The sequence below is a fragment of the Peromyscus leucopus genome, chromosome 3, assembly GCF_004664715.2.
Source record: "Peromyscus leucopus breed LL Stock chromosome 3, UCI_PerLeu_2.1, whole genome shotgun sequence".
In the NCBI taxonomy this organism is placed as follows: Eukaryota; Metazoa; Chordata; class Mammalia; order Rodentia; family Cricetidae; genus Peromyscus; species Peromyscus leucopus.
Window position 1 is genome coordinate 128,006,625 of NC_051065.1, and position 12,568 is coordinate 128,019,192.

The window sequence follows — 12,568 nt, forward strand, 5'->3', positions numbered from 1 at the left end:
GCATTTTATTTATCAACCAATCAGAGCAACACATATTCACAGCATACAGAACGACATCCCACAGCATACCAACCCTTTCAAAGAGCACCTCTCCCTAAGTATTCAAATATATGCACCTATGGGGGTTATTCTTATTCTAACCACCACACAAAGTAAAGAATATTTCTGCATGGTTACATCATTTGTAAGGTGTACTAAAAGAAAAGTGAGCTATTAGTCAGGTAGCCTGAGAAATCCTCTTTGGGAGATGCTTATTAAACACGTTTACAAGCCAGGTGCCATAGCGCACACTTTTAATCCCAGCACTTGTGGCGGCAGAGGCAGGTGAGTGTCTGAGTTTGAGGCCAGTCTGGTCTGCACAGGGAGTCCCAGGCCAAGCAGCTGAGAGTTACAAGGTCAGAGATGCTGTCTCTGTTCAAAGGTGTTTCCAGAGTGGCTTGTGCCCTCCAGCCTGCAGTCAAACTGTGAAGTTCCTGGCAGATGTGATAAAGCACTCCCTCAGGGACCCCTAAGACTCTGAAACCCTCTGTCACCAAGACAGGTCTGGCGTAGACTGGGTGCTCTTGAATTTTTTTTCTCTCCTAAGGATCTAAATTATGGCTGTACATTTTAAATGGGATCAGAATAAGAAATAGATTCATCTCTATGACAGAGAGCAAAATGCTGCTATTCTGTGACATGTTACTGCTGTGGGATGTTCTGTATGTCCTGTGGGAGCCCGTTCTTGGGTTTCTCATGGCTTTACCCAGCAGGTCCGCATACAGGATGATTAGGACCACGGGTCTGAGTGCAGGTGTCTGAGATGATCTGCACTTGGCGGTGCTGTGGGATGGTCTGTATGTTAAGTTGCTCTGATTGGTCAATAAATAAAACCTGATTGGCCGTGGCTAGGCAGGAAGTATAGGCGGGACTAACAGAGAGGAGAAATAAAAGAACAGGAAGGCAGGAGTCACTGCCTGGAGCCGCCAGGACAAGGAAGATGTAAAGTACCGGTAAGCCACAAGCCATGTGGCAGGGTATAGATTTGTAGAAATGGATTAATTTAAGCTATAAGAACAGTTAGTAAGAAGCCTGCCATGGCCATACAGTTTGTAAGCAATATAAGTCTCTGTGTTTACTTGGTTGGGTCTGAGCGGCTGTGGGACTGGCGGGTGACAGAGATTTGTCCTGACTGTGGGCAAGGCAGGAAAACTCTAGCTACACGTTACTTTTGGGCTCCTGGGTCTCCGTCTGACATGGAACTAACTTTTCTAGGAACTGTAGTACACAGATCACAGAGTCGGAATGCTGACTTGGCTCTCATGACCTTTAAGCTAACCTTACCAGAGGGATTTGGATGTCAGAAAGAAGTATTCCAAAGCTACACTGGACTCCACGCTGGAGAACAAGCAGCAGCATGTAGCCTCGATCTCACCTGGGAGTCTCTGTGATAAAACAACTTTCTCTTCCCCTTTCCTCGGCACTCTCCCCTAGAGATACCCCTTCTAGCTCTTCATTTGGTAACATCTTTTTATTCTCTGATCTGAAGCAGAATTGCTGCACACTTGTGTGTGTATGTGTGTGCACGCGCACCTGTGTGTGAGAGAGAGACACTTCTATGTGTGTGTGAGAGAGAGCAAGAGACTTCTCTGTGTGTGTGTGAGAGAGAGATAGCAAGAGAGACACACTTGTGTGTGTGTGTGTGTGTGTGTGTGAGAGAGAGAGAGAGAGAGAGAGAGAGAGAGAACAAGAAAGAGACACTTTTGTGTGTGTGTGTGTGTTAGAGAGAGAGAGAGAGAGAGAGAGAGAGAGAGAGAGAGAGAGAGAGAGAGAGAGAGAGAGAGAGAGAGAGACTCTCTCAGCACCTGCTAGGAGGGTCCCCCACAGGCAGGAAGGTAACAGCCAGGAGGTTCTTTAGCTTTCTCTTTCAGTTGTACATCGGGTGCTAATTAGGGTAAATTGTCAGTCTTGTTTGCTTCATGCTAACATCTGCTCCCCAGGAGCTGACACAGGTAAGTGCTAATTTTGTAGACAGGCCAGGTCTGTGTGTGTGTGTGTGTGTGTGTGTGTGTGTGTGTGTGTGTGTGTGTGTGAAAGAGAGAGAGAGAGAGAGAGAGAGAGAGAGAGAGACTGAGACTGAGACTGAGACTCTCAGGCTTTGTCACATTCAGAGTGAAAACCAATAGTCTGTGTGTGAAATAAAAATCAATGGGCCCCATCCACTCCTGCCCTTTCCATCTAGGTAAATAAGCCTCCTGCACAGACCACAGGCAGCCAGAACTTCCTTCAACAACTTTTGTAGGAAAAAAGTGAGGAAATAGTGCACACGTTTTGATGTCTCTTCCCTTGTGCTGAACACTATACTAAATCCATCCCTCAACTCACAATTATTACGGTTTGAGTGTAAAATGTCCTCACAGGCTCATGCATTGGTCCCCAGCTGGTGGTGTGGATGTGGGGTCTACCTAGAGCCAGGGAGCAGGAGGGCAGGCAGGACTTAAAGAGTCACAACCCGCCCCAGTTCCAGGGAAAGCCCTCTGTTTCCAGGCTGCCTCCACCACAGTTCAAGTGGTTCCTGCTGCCCTGCCCTCCTGGCTGTTCAACAGCGCGAATGGTTTGGGAACAGAGACAAAGGATCCTTCATATTAGTCTCTCAGTCAGGAACTGTGAGAAAAACCCCTGACTAATTAACAATGTACCTCGATTGTGAAACTTTATCTTATGTTTTAATATCGAGAGGTAAGATGGATAGTTGTGTGGAATCGTTTTTATTTTTTTTTTTTAAAAAAAAATGTTATTCATTTATTTTGTGTGCGTTTGGGGTAGGGGCAGAATGGGCCATGGCACCACTGTGGAAGTCAAGAGGGCACCTTCTGGGAGTAGGTTACCTCCTATCCTGTAGGTCCCAGGAATCACTTAGGCTGAAGGCTTGTTGACACATTTACCTGCGGAGCCATCTCAGAGCCCTGGTTCTCTTTGTAGCATTTATCACCACCTGGAAAACAAGGCTGGCCTTCACTTTCTCCGTAAACAGAGTGGCACGAGCTGTGTGTGGACTCAGTATGTGAGTGTGGGGACGACAAGAGGGACAGCTCTGTGTAAGAGACTTACTACCCTTCCAGAGAGAGTTTGGTTCCGCCACTCACAGCCGCCTTAACTCCAGCTCCAAGGGATCTGATGGTGTCTGGGCACTGCTCACACAGGCGGGCAGTGATGTTATCAAGCTGAGTCTGTACAGATCACCTAAGGAATGGATCTGTGGGAAAGTCTCCAGGGAACACCACCCCAACAACTTATAATGAGGTTTCCATGGCCCGTTTAGTGTTTCGTTCTAACTATAATGAGGCTTAGCATATTATGTTGTTATTTTCAGTTTATAACTGAGAATGGAAATCTGGACTCCTTCCCATGGGTCCTCGCTAGATCCTGCTGCCTTTTGGTACCCAGGGAACACTCAGGCATTTGGACGATGGAACAATTATTTACAGTTTTAATTTTCTTTGCCATGTTGTTAGTCACTAGTCCTCTACATGAGGCCGTCTCTGTGATATGCGTTCATTCTTAATTACAGCCCAGGGCAGCAGAAGTAACACAGTACACTGCCACTGTTATTCTGAGCAGTGTTGGCTCAGCCTCACAAGAAATGTGGAACACAAAACTGTGTATTATAGACGTCTGTGGGGTATCAGCTAAGGAAATGGAGGATTAGAAAAATCTAAACCGGGTGGTGGTGGCACACACCTTTAATCCCAGCACTCGGGAGGCAGAGGCAGGTGATCTCTGTGAGTTTGAGGCCAGCCTGGTCTACAGAGTGAGTTCCAGGACAGCTAGGTCTTCACAGAGAAACTCTGTCTCAAAAAACAAACAAACAAACAACAAAAAAATCTAAACAAATCAAGCATGGTGGTGCACTCTAATCCCAGTGCTCAGGAGGCAGAGGCAGGAGGATCTCTGTGAGTCTGAGGCCAGTCTGGGCTACAGAGTGAGACCCTGTTTGAAAAACAAAACAAAACACACAGACAAACTAAAAACTGAGAAACTAATCAGAGCCAAGGATATAAGGCATCAGGAAAGCACTTGACTAGCATGTGTGAAGGTATAGTTCAATCCTTAGCATTCAAACATGAACTGAATAATGAAAAACGACAATGCTTTGTAAGAAATCCAATTTCTGAGAGAGAATTGTATCAGACAATCTGTTGTAATTACTAAAAGAATGAACTTTTTAACAAATAAATTGGCTGTAAAATGTTGTAAAAGAAGGGGCCAGCAAGATGGCTCAGCAGGTAAAGGTGCTTGCTGCCAAACCTGACGTCTTGATCTCCATCCCCAGGACCCATCTGGTAAAAGAACTTACTCCTGAAAGTTGTCCTCTCTCTCTCTCTCTCTCTCTCTCTCTCTCTCTCTCTCTCTCTCTCTCTCTCTCACACACACACACACACACACACACACACACACACACACACACACACACGCCATAAAATGGCATATTTAATCACACTTTTGAAGTCTGGCCAAATTTTTTTGGGGGGGAGCGGGGGAGGGGGGTGTGGGGGGGGAGGGTTGATACAGCGTTTCTCTGTGTAGCTTTGTGCCTTTCCTGGAACTCTGTAGCCCAGGCTGGCCTCGAACTCACAGAGATCTGCCTGCCTCTGCCTCCCGAGTGCTGGGATTAAAGGCGTGCGCCTCCACCGCCCAGCCAAATCTTTTTAAAAGTGAGTTAATAATAAATTATTTTTAACAAAGAATTACTGAAGGCAGAAAAGAAATTCTAACTGACTTGAAAGCTCCCAGCATGCTTCACTCTAGTGTGGCTTTGCAGGCTGGGAGGCTGGGATGGGGTTTGTGACGTTCTGACCTTTGGCATTCAGTGACTGCTGCTACAAAAGGCCGAGCTCTTGCCTAACACACCCTCCCTCCTTTGTCCTGCCCTCGGCTTCTTCAGCTCACAAGAAACACTGACCAGAGCATGCCGCCACTGGCACAGGGCGCCACATGTGGACCAGCGCAGGTCTGCTGTGACTCTGTGCTCGCTCTCCGCTCCTGCCCTCCGAGCACATCTGTCTTTGGCATTACAGAAACATAAAACAATCATTTGCATTCTATTAATGTGGTGTCTGGAAAGTGTCCAGAGGCAAACGTGTTTGTGTATGTGTGTGTGTGTGTGTGTGTGTGTGTGTGTGTATGTGTGTCTATTACTACTAGACTATAAAATACTTAGAGATAAGATCTAATTGATATCATAAAACAACCATCTGACTTGAATTGGGTTTTATGATTGACCCAAAGGTTGGTAGGTGGAATCCCTCACACTGTCACGGAGGCCTCTGGTGCTGCTCAGAACATGCTGCTTTTGTAATTACTTCAGGGGGTCAAACGTCTTAACCTTTCTCCACCCTCAAACCACTCAGCACACATCTTCTCATTACAACCTTCACCAATATGAGAGACCAGGCCGCTGACCCACCAGACCTCTAGCCCACCAGGCCACTGACCCACCAGGCCACTGACTCACCAGGCTGCTGACCCACCAGGCCGCTGACCCACCAGGCCACTAGCCCACCAGGCCGCTAACCCACCAGGCCGCTAGCCCACCAGGCCGCTGACCCACCAGACCGCTAGCCCACCAGACCACTGACCCACCAGGCCGCTGACCCACCAGGCCACTAACCTACCAGGCCACTGACCCACCAGGCCGCTAGCCCACCAGTCCGCTAGCCCACCAGGCCACTAGCCCACCAGAGGGGTGCAGTGGTATGTGTGCAATCACAGAATACACAAGGATGCCAAGAGTACGGCTACTTTCCATTTTATTAACACAGAGGAGTTGCAGCTTAAGCTGAGTGTGTGGAAAGACAGCTCACAGCTAAGAGCAGAGGACCAGAACTTGGTTCCCAGCATCCACACAGGATGACTCACAACCACCTGTAACTCCAGAACTATGGGGTCTGATAACCTCTTCTGGCTTCTGTGGGCACATGCATGTGAGTGCACACACACACACACACACACACACACACACAGAAAAAGAAAAAGATGTAAAGACTTGAAGCTACCCTGGAATCCTTTCTCTCTGCCCATTCAGGGCTCACACGCTTAACAGAGAACTCACAATTTAGCCTGATATGATGATTGAAGAAGACATTACTGCGGCCCATGAGGAAGTAGAAACTTGTTGAGAAGAGAGCATCCCTCTAGAGCAGTGGCTCTCAACCTTCCTAATGCTGCGACCCTTTAATGCAGTTCCTCATGTTGTGGTGGGGTCGTGATCCACAGTTGAGAACCACTGCTGTAGCATAAGGAGGGTAGAAACCATCAGCATCTGTCTAGGTCTCAATAACTGTATTCTACAATAGTTCACTGTATAGTGAAATCATCATTAACTGAAACTGCTTTCAAATTTTGCCACTTGGCATTTCCCTCCTTATCCATCTGTTTTCATGGTGGTCCAGCCTGGCATCTGACCACCTTCAAGTTAACTTGCAGACTTGTCTCTGTTCATTGTAGTTTACAGAAATGGTGTTCCCATGATCGACAGGAAAGGCAGACTGGCTCACCACATGAACGGACCCACCCATGGCTCCCCACTGATAGGGAGTTGTTTGTCTATGGAGCAGAAGATCTGTTTTTGTGCAGAACCATGGTTCTCAACCTGTGGGTCACGACGCCTCCACGGATCAAACAACCCTTTTTTAGGGGTCCCAGATCAGATATTTACATTACAATTCATAACAGTAGCAAAATTACAGTTTTGAGGTAACAACAAATATAATTTTATGGTTGGGGTCACCACAACACAAGGTACTGTATTACAGAGTTGCAGCGTTAGGAGGCTTGAGAACCACTGCTCTAGGGAGTTTGTGTGAGGTGTGATGTTAGGATGAAGGGCTCTTGTGTGTGTGTGTGTGTGTGTGTGTGTGTGTGTGTGTGCGCGCGCAAGAACCTTCGATTTCTGGGCACAGCCTGTGCCTACCCCACAGTGTACTTTCCCGCTTGCCAATAGATGAACAGGAGAAGACTTCTGTTCACTGTGCTGTAGTACCTTCAAAAACACCCATGAAATAAGAAACTCATCAACTCCGTGACTCAGAGGAGTGGAGTTTAGGAAGATAACACACTTTCAAGAGAAATTTTTTAAAAGGGAGTAAGCGAGACTGAAATGCCTGGGAAAATCAGTTACTACTCAGTTGAAAAACACTGTATATCTCTGCTTGCAGGATTTCTTCTGAAACAAAGTTGTTACCCTCCCCAGGTGGCAAGTATATTTAGAAATACCCAGCTAGCAAAATCCTCCTGAGTTTAAAGATTACCTTGTTTCCAAGGATAATACCTGAGTAAAGCTGTCAGTCGTCATGGTTACCACCATCACTCACTCAGCAATGGTCAGATGTGTGGCGTGGTCATCCATGCTTAGGGCAGGGTGCTCACCAATTAGCCAGGAAATGAGGCCTCAGAGGTCTGGAATATGTGAAATAGCCTACTGCTGAGTGAGCGTCATCATGCCCAGAGTACCCTTGACCATCTTTCCTAAGGTCTGTGTAGGATGTGTCTTAACCCTTGACCACAGCTGAGAGAAATTGGAGTTAGCTGGCTTGTTGCCCTGGCTAAGAAGGGTGACTGCTTTTAGAGACAGAAAAATTCTCATGAAAATAGATGCCCTTAAAGAGATAAACCAAGGTAATAGTTTCTACTATAATTCTCCCATAACTTGAAGTAAATAATTCTAAAATAGGTTTAAGTGAAAACCTCAGAGGTTTTCATATACCTACTGTTCTTGTTTCCTAAATAATTGCTTAGTTTCTATTTGTGAAACTAAATATTTGAGAAAGTGGAAATGAGCTATCCTGTGCTTGTCGGCCCACCTGGATACATCACTAGAAAGATTTGTTATGATTTTCCCAAAGAGCTATCTTGAATGTTGAGGGGTTTTCCCAGGGAGCCTATTTCTGTTCACCTCCACATCACCCCAGGCAATGACAGAGCAAAGGAACACCTCACCTGTCTAGCTTGGTGAGCTGCACTTGTTGGGGTTACTTGCAGGAGCATGACTAAGGGGTTACTCATAGGAATGTGGTGAGGGGTTACTTACAGGAGTGTTGGTGAGGGTGACAAGGACATTACAGTTTGTCAATTGCTCCTCTACTATGTCAAAGAAAATGTCCACATTCCCTTTTTTCTTTAGTTATTAAATCACTATTTTTATTAGTTCTTTGAGAATTTCCTATAGGGAGTTGAGCTTTGACCATATTTACTCCTTCCAGATTCATTTCACTTCCCTACCCATTCAACTTTGGGGTCTCTTCCTCCCTCCACCCACCCATCCAGTCCAGTTTGTGCTGTGGCAATATCCATGGAAGTCTGGCCTTGCGCTGGAGGATGGTCAGCTTACCAGTTGTAATGTTCTTGGAGGAAGCTGACTTCCCCTGTCTGTTGTTTGTACTTCGGCACAGTGGTGGCACCTTAATCTACTGCTGCTTCAGCCAGCAAATGCAACTCCACAGTTACCTGCCTCTCTGGCAGTGGCCCAGCAGCTCAGGTTGCAGCTTGGCAGGAATTCTGTTGCCGCAGGCTCTGGCTCTGCTGAAGCTGCTAAAGGTAGCTTTAACTAAATCTCTATCTATAAATAAAACTCGAGATTCCAAGGCTGGGGTGAAAACCTGCTAGCTCAGAGAGGTTGAGTAACAACCAACTTTCCTCCCTTGCTGGCATCTCCCAAAGAGTGCATCCTTTCTGCTCTGCCAAACAAACAAACAAACAAACAAACAAACAAACAAACAAACCCTTGCCACTCCAAATCCTTCCCTGCTACTTCTGGTGTGTCTATCTCTTTCAGATCCCCTCTGATGCTCTATGATCGCCTTCTGTTAACTAGGTGACAGCTCAGCTTCCTGACCCAAGGTTAATTTTATTTATTTAATGCAAATGCAAACTCGTTCACAGTGTATCGCCAACACGCAGTTATCCATTGCCAATAGCGCCACAGCTATGGGTGAGACTTCTTGTCTAGCTCCCCTCTCCACAAAGGATTTTGGTTTGGCTTGAGCATGCAGGGGACTTGTGTATGCTGTCCTAAGCATTGTGAGTTCACATGTCCAGCTGTCCTGTTACACCCAGACGACACTGTTCCCTTGCATTTATTCACTACCTCTGGTTTTTTTTTTTTTTTTTTTTTTTTTTTTTTTTTTTTGAGACAGGGTTTCTCTGTGTAGCCCTGGCTTTCCTGGATCTTGCTCTGTAGACCAGGCTGGCCTCGAACTCACAGAGATCTGCCTGCCTCTGCCTCCTAAGTGCTGGGATTAAAGGTGTGCACCACCACCACCCGGCTTATTCACTACCTCTGATTCTCAGTTTTTCACCCCTTCTTCTGTGACTGTCTCTGAGCCTTTGGAGGAGGGGCACAGTGTAGATGTTTCATTTCAGGCTGAGCATTCTAGTCTCTTATCTTTGCACCTTGGCCAGTTATATGGGTTAATCACCATCTACAGCAAATAGAAAGCCTTTCAGATGAGGCTTGAGGGATGCATTAATCCATGGGCATACAGTAAGTCATCAGGGGTCAGTTTAATAGTATGTCCATTCAGCAGAATAATAGGAGTAGGTTCTCTCTTAGGGCCTGTGATCTGTCTAGCACAGCAATGGTGCCAGGTATGGGCTTCATCTTATGCAGCAGTACTCAAATCCAATCAGAAAGTGGTTGGTTATTCCCATGTTCACACCACTATTACACCAATGGCCAGTCTTCTCAGGCCAGTCTTTACTTTAGTTTGTAGGGTTCATAGCTAGGTAAGATTAATGATTACTTTTCTCCTCTGGTAGCATGCATAGATCCCTCCAACACTACAAAGTTACCAATAGAGGGGAAACTTCCAGGTTAGTAGCAGCATAACTTCATGTTCTGTGACCCAAATATGCGGTATCTTTAGCAATAGAGCCTTGCTGTCAAGTTATGGAAGGTAAGCAATAGCATAACTTGTAACATTTGGGGGCCCACAGGACCTCACTGGACAAAAACTCATTTTCCATTCTTATTTTTGCATTATTCCTTTATTTTTGGATGGGGTCTCTAATCCAGGCCAGCACCAAGCTTCCTATGAAGCTGAGGATGACTTGGAATGGATCTTTCCGTCTCTACAGCCTGAGTTCTAGGATCACAGGTTTGCACCATCACACTTGGTTTATGTAGTGCTGGAGGGTCTCATGTGTGCTACATAAGCACTCTACCAACCAAACTACATCCTACCTCATTCAAACACTCTTTGCTAGTCTCTTGAATTACACAATAGGCAGGATGGACATACATACTAAATTCACCCTTTTCTAGTAAAACATGAAAATTTATGGAAAAGTAGTATAAAAATATGAGTATTCACGAATAAAAGACACCCTGGTTTTTATATCAAAGCCAATCTTTAAAATTTAATGTTTTGTGTGTGTATGTATTTGCCTATATATATGGATATACACCACATGCATGCTTCATGCCTGAGGTCAGAAAGCATCAGACCCCCCTGAAGCTGGAGCTGTGAGTAACTGTGAACCACCATGTAGGTGCTGGGAATTGAATCTGGGTCCTCTGCAAAAGCAACAAGTGCTCTTAACTGCCGAGTCACCTCTCCTACCCTAAAAATGTCCTTTAAAAAGGATTTATTATTTTATGTGTATGAGTGCTTTGCCTGCACTGTGTGCATGTCTGGTACCTGCAGAGGTCAAAGGTGGGTGCTGGATTCCCTGAGACTAGAGTAACAGGTCATGAGCTGCCATGGGGGTGTTGAGAATTGAACCTGGGTCCTCTATAAGAGCAATACATGCTCTTAACTGCAGGGGCAACTCTCCAGCTCCCTAAAATGTATTTGTAATGAAGATTGGCCTAATTAAGATCTTTAGCTAAATTAATGGTAGCAACGATAATTACATTCTGAAGTGACATTTATTTTTGTCTCTGAATTTCTGGATGTGTGCTTTTTGTTGCTAAAATCACTCATGCTGGGGGAAAATCATATTGGCTTAAAACCAGGTGAAAAGAGGTGAGTAGGCACCAAAGTCTTAGTGGAGATTTTTGAATGTACCTTTAGCAAAGGTAACTTTAATAAAGATGACCTCCCTTTCTCCAGCTGATGCTGCTGATGCAGATCAGGGAGTTTTGTGTTATAGGGTTTGTGAGGGTAATCTTGTCAGCCTGACTGAACCTAGACTCACCATGGAATCAAACCTCTGGGCATGTCTGTGAGGGATATCTGGATTGATCTGAGGTGTGTACAGTATCATTATAAGCTTGGATCCCTGACTGAATAAAAAGGAGAAGTGAGGAGCTAGAAAGATGGCTCAGTGGTTGAGTGTGTACTGCTCTTTCAGCAGACCTGAGTTTGATTCCCATTGCTCAGGTCAAGCAGCTTATAAACTGTAGCTTCAACTCCAGGGGCTCTGACACTTTCTTACCTCCTTGGACACCCACACATGTGTGCATATACCCATAGAGACATACCTATGGTTAAAAATAATTCTTTAAAAACATTTTAAAAAGAAAATGAGCTGAACACAAGCATCCATCCTCTCTGCTCCTTGGCTGTGGATGCAGCGAGACCAGACACCACCTGCCGCTGCCACCAGGACGTCTCCAGCATGGTGGGCTGTGGCTGGAACCGTGAGCCTGCCACCAGGACGTCTCCAGTATGGTGGGCTGTGGCTGGAACCGGGAGCCTGCCACCAGGACGTCTCCAGCATGGTGGGCTGTGGCTGGAACTGGGAGCCAGAACAAACCCTTCTTTCCTAAAATTTTTTTTTCAGGTGCTTTGTAGCAACATCAGGAAAAGTAACTAACTTTTCCTGTCTGTAGAAAGCCTGGAGTATTTTTTGGAATGTCAGTTATTAGCTTAAGCCACATCCAGAATCTGGGAACCTCTTCAACAGCAGTCAAATTCACTACATTAAATGTACCCCTATAGTTTCTAAAGTTTTATACAAACAAAACGAAACCAAAAGAAGCTATTATTCAATAGCAAATAGATAAGCAAGTTACATTACTCTAATGCCCCAGAGAGTTCTGTGCATTATCACCATTAATTACTCCCAATATTTATCTATTTTATTATGTAGACACATCGTTCTTGTTAAGGTCGGGCTCCTGGAAAGGAATGTTTCCTAAATTATGCAGATAGTTACTGGGATCCATCTTCAAGTAAGAGTCTCCTTGTTAAGTTACATGGATCTTAACACCTTCCTGGAAGGAGAGATTGCCATTTGGGGTATTAATAGGGAAAAGGCAGCTGCCATAGGGTCCCGAAGGGCTCATCCCTGAGCCCCTGCAGCTACCGTAGGTCAGGTGCTGCTGGCTCCAGAAGAGCCTGGTTGGCTCTCCAGGCCAGGATGCTGTTTCTGCAAGGTCTTGTGTTGTTGTGAAGACTTTCTTCTTTTCCACTGGGTCCCTCAGGTCCCACAGTTGTGGGCATTTCTATGTTACTTTTATACCTGATTTCCTTCAGGACTGTTATCTGCATTGGTCCCTTTCCCCTCTTCCTCCCCCTCCATCCACCCTCCTGTCCACTTAATATGGGCACACTCGGTTCACCATTCTAGAAAAGTGAGTCACTAG

General features: G+C 45.7%; 1 pseudogene; it reads right to left on the reverse strand.

Moving 5' to 3' along the window:
- LOC119087727 overlaps nucleotides 1-4,538 on the reverse strand; it is a 298,948-nt pseudogene extending 294,410 nt beyond the window's left edge.
- Between the last annotated feature and the right edge of the window lie 8,030 nt (nucleotides 4,539-12,568).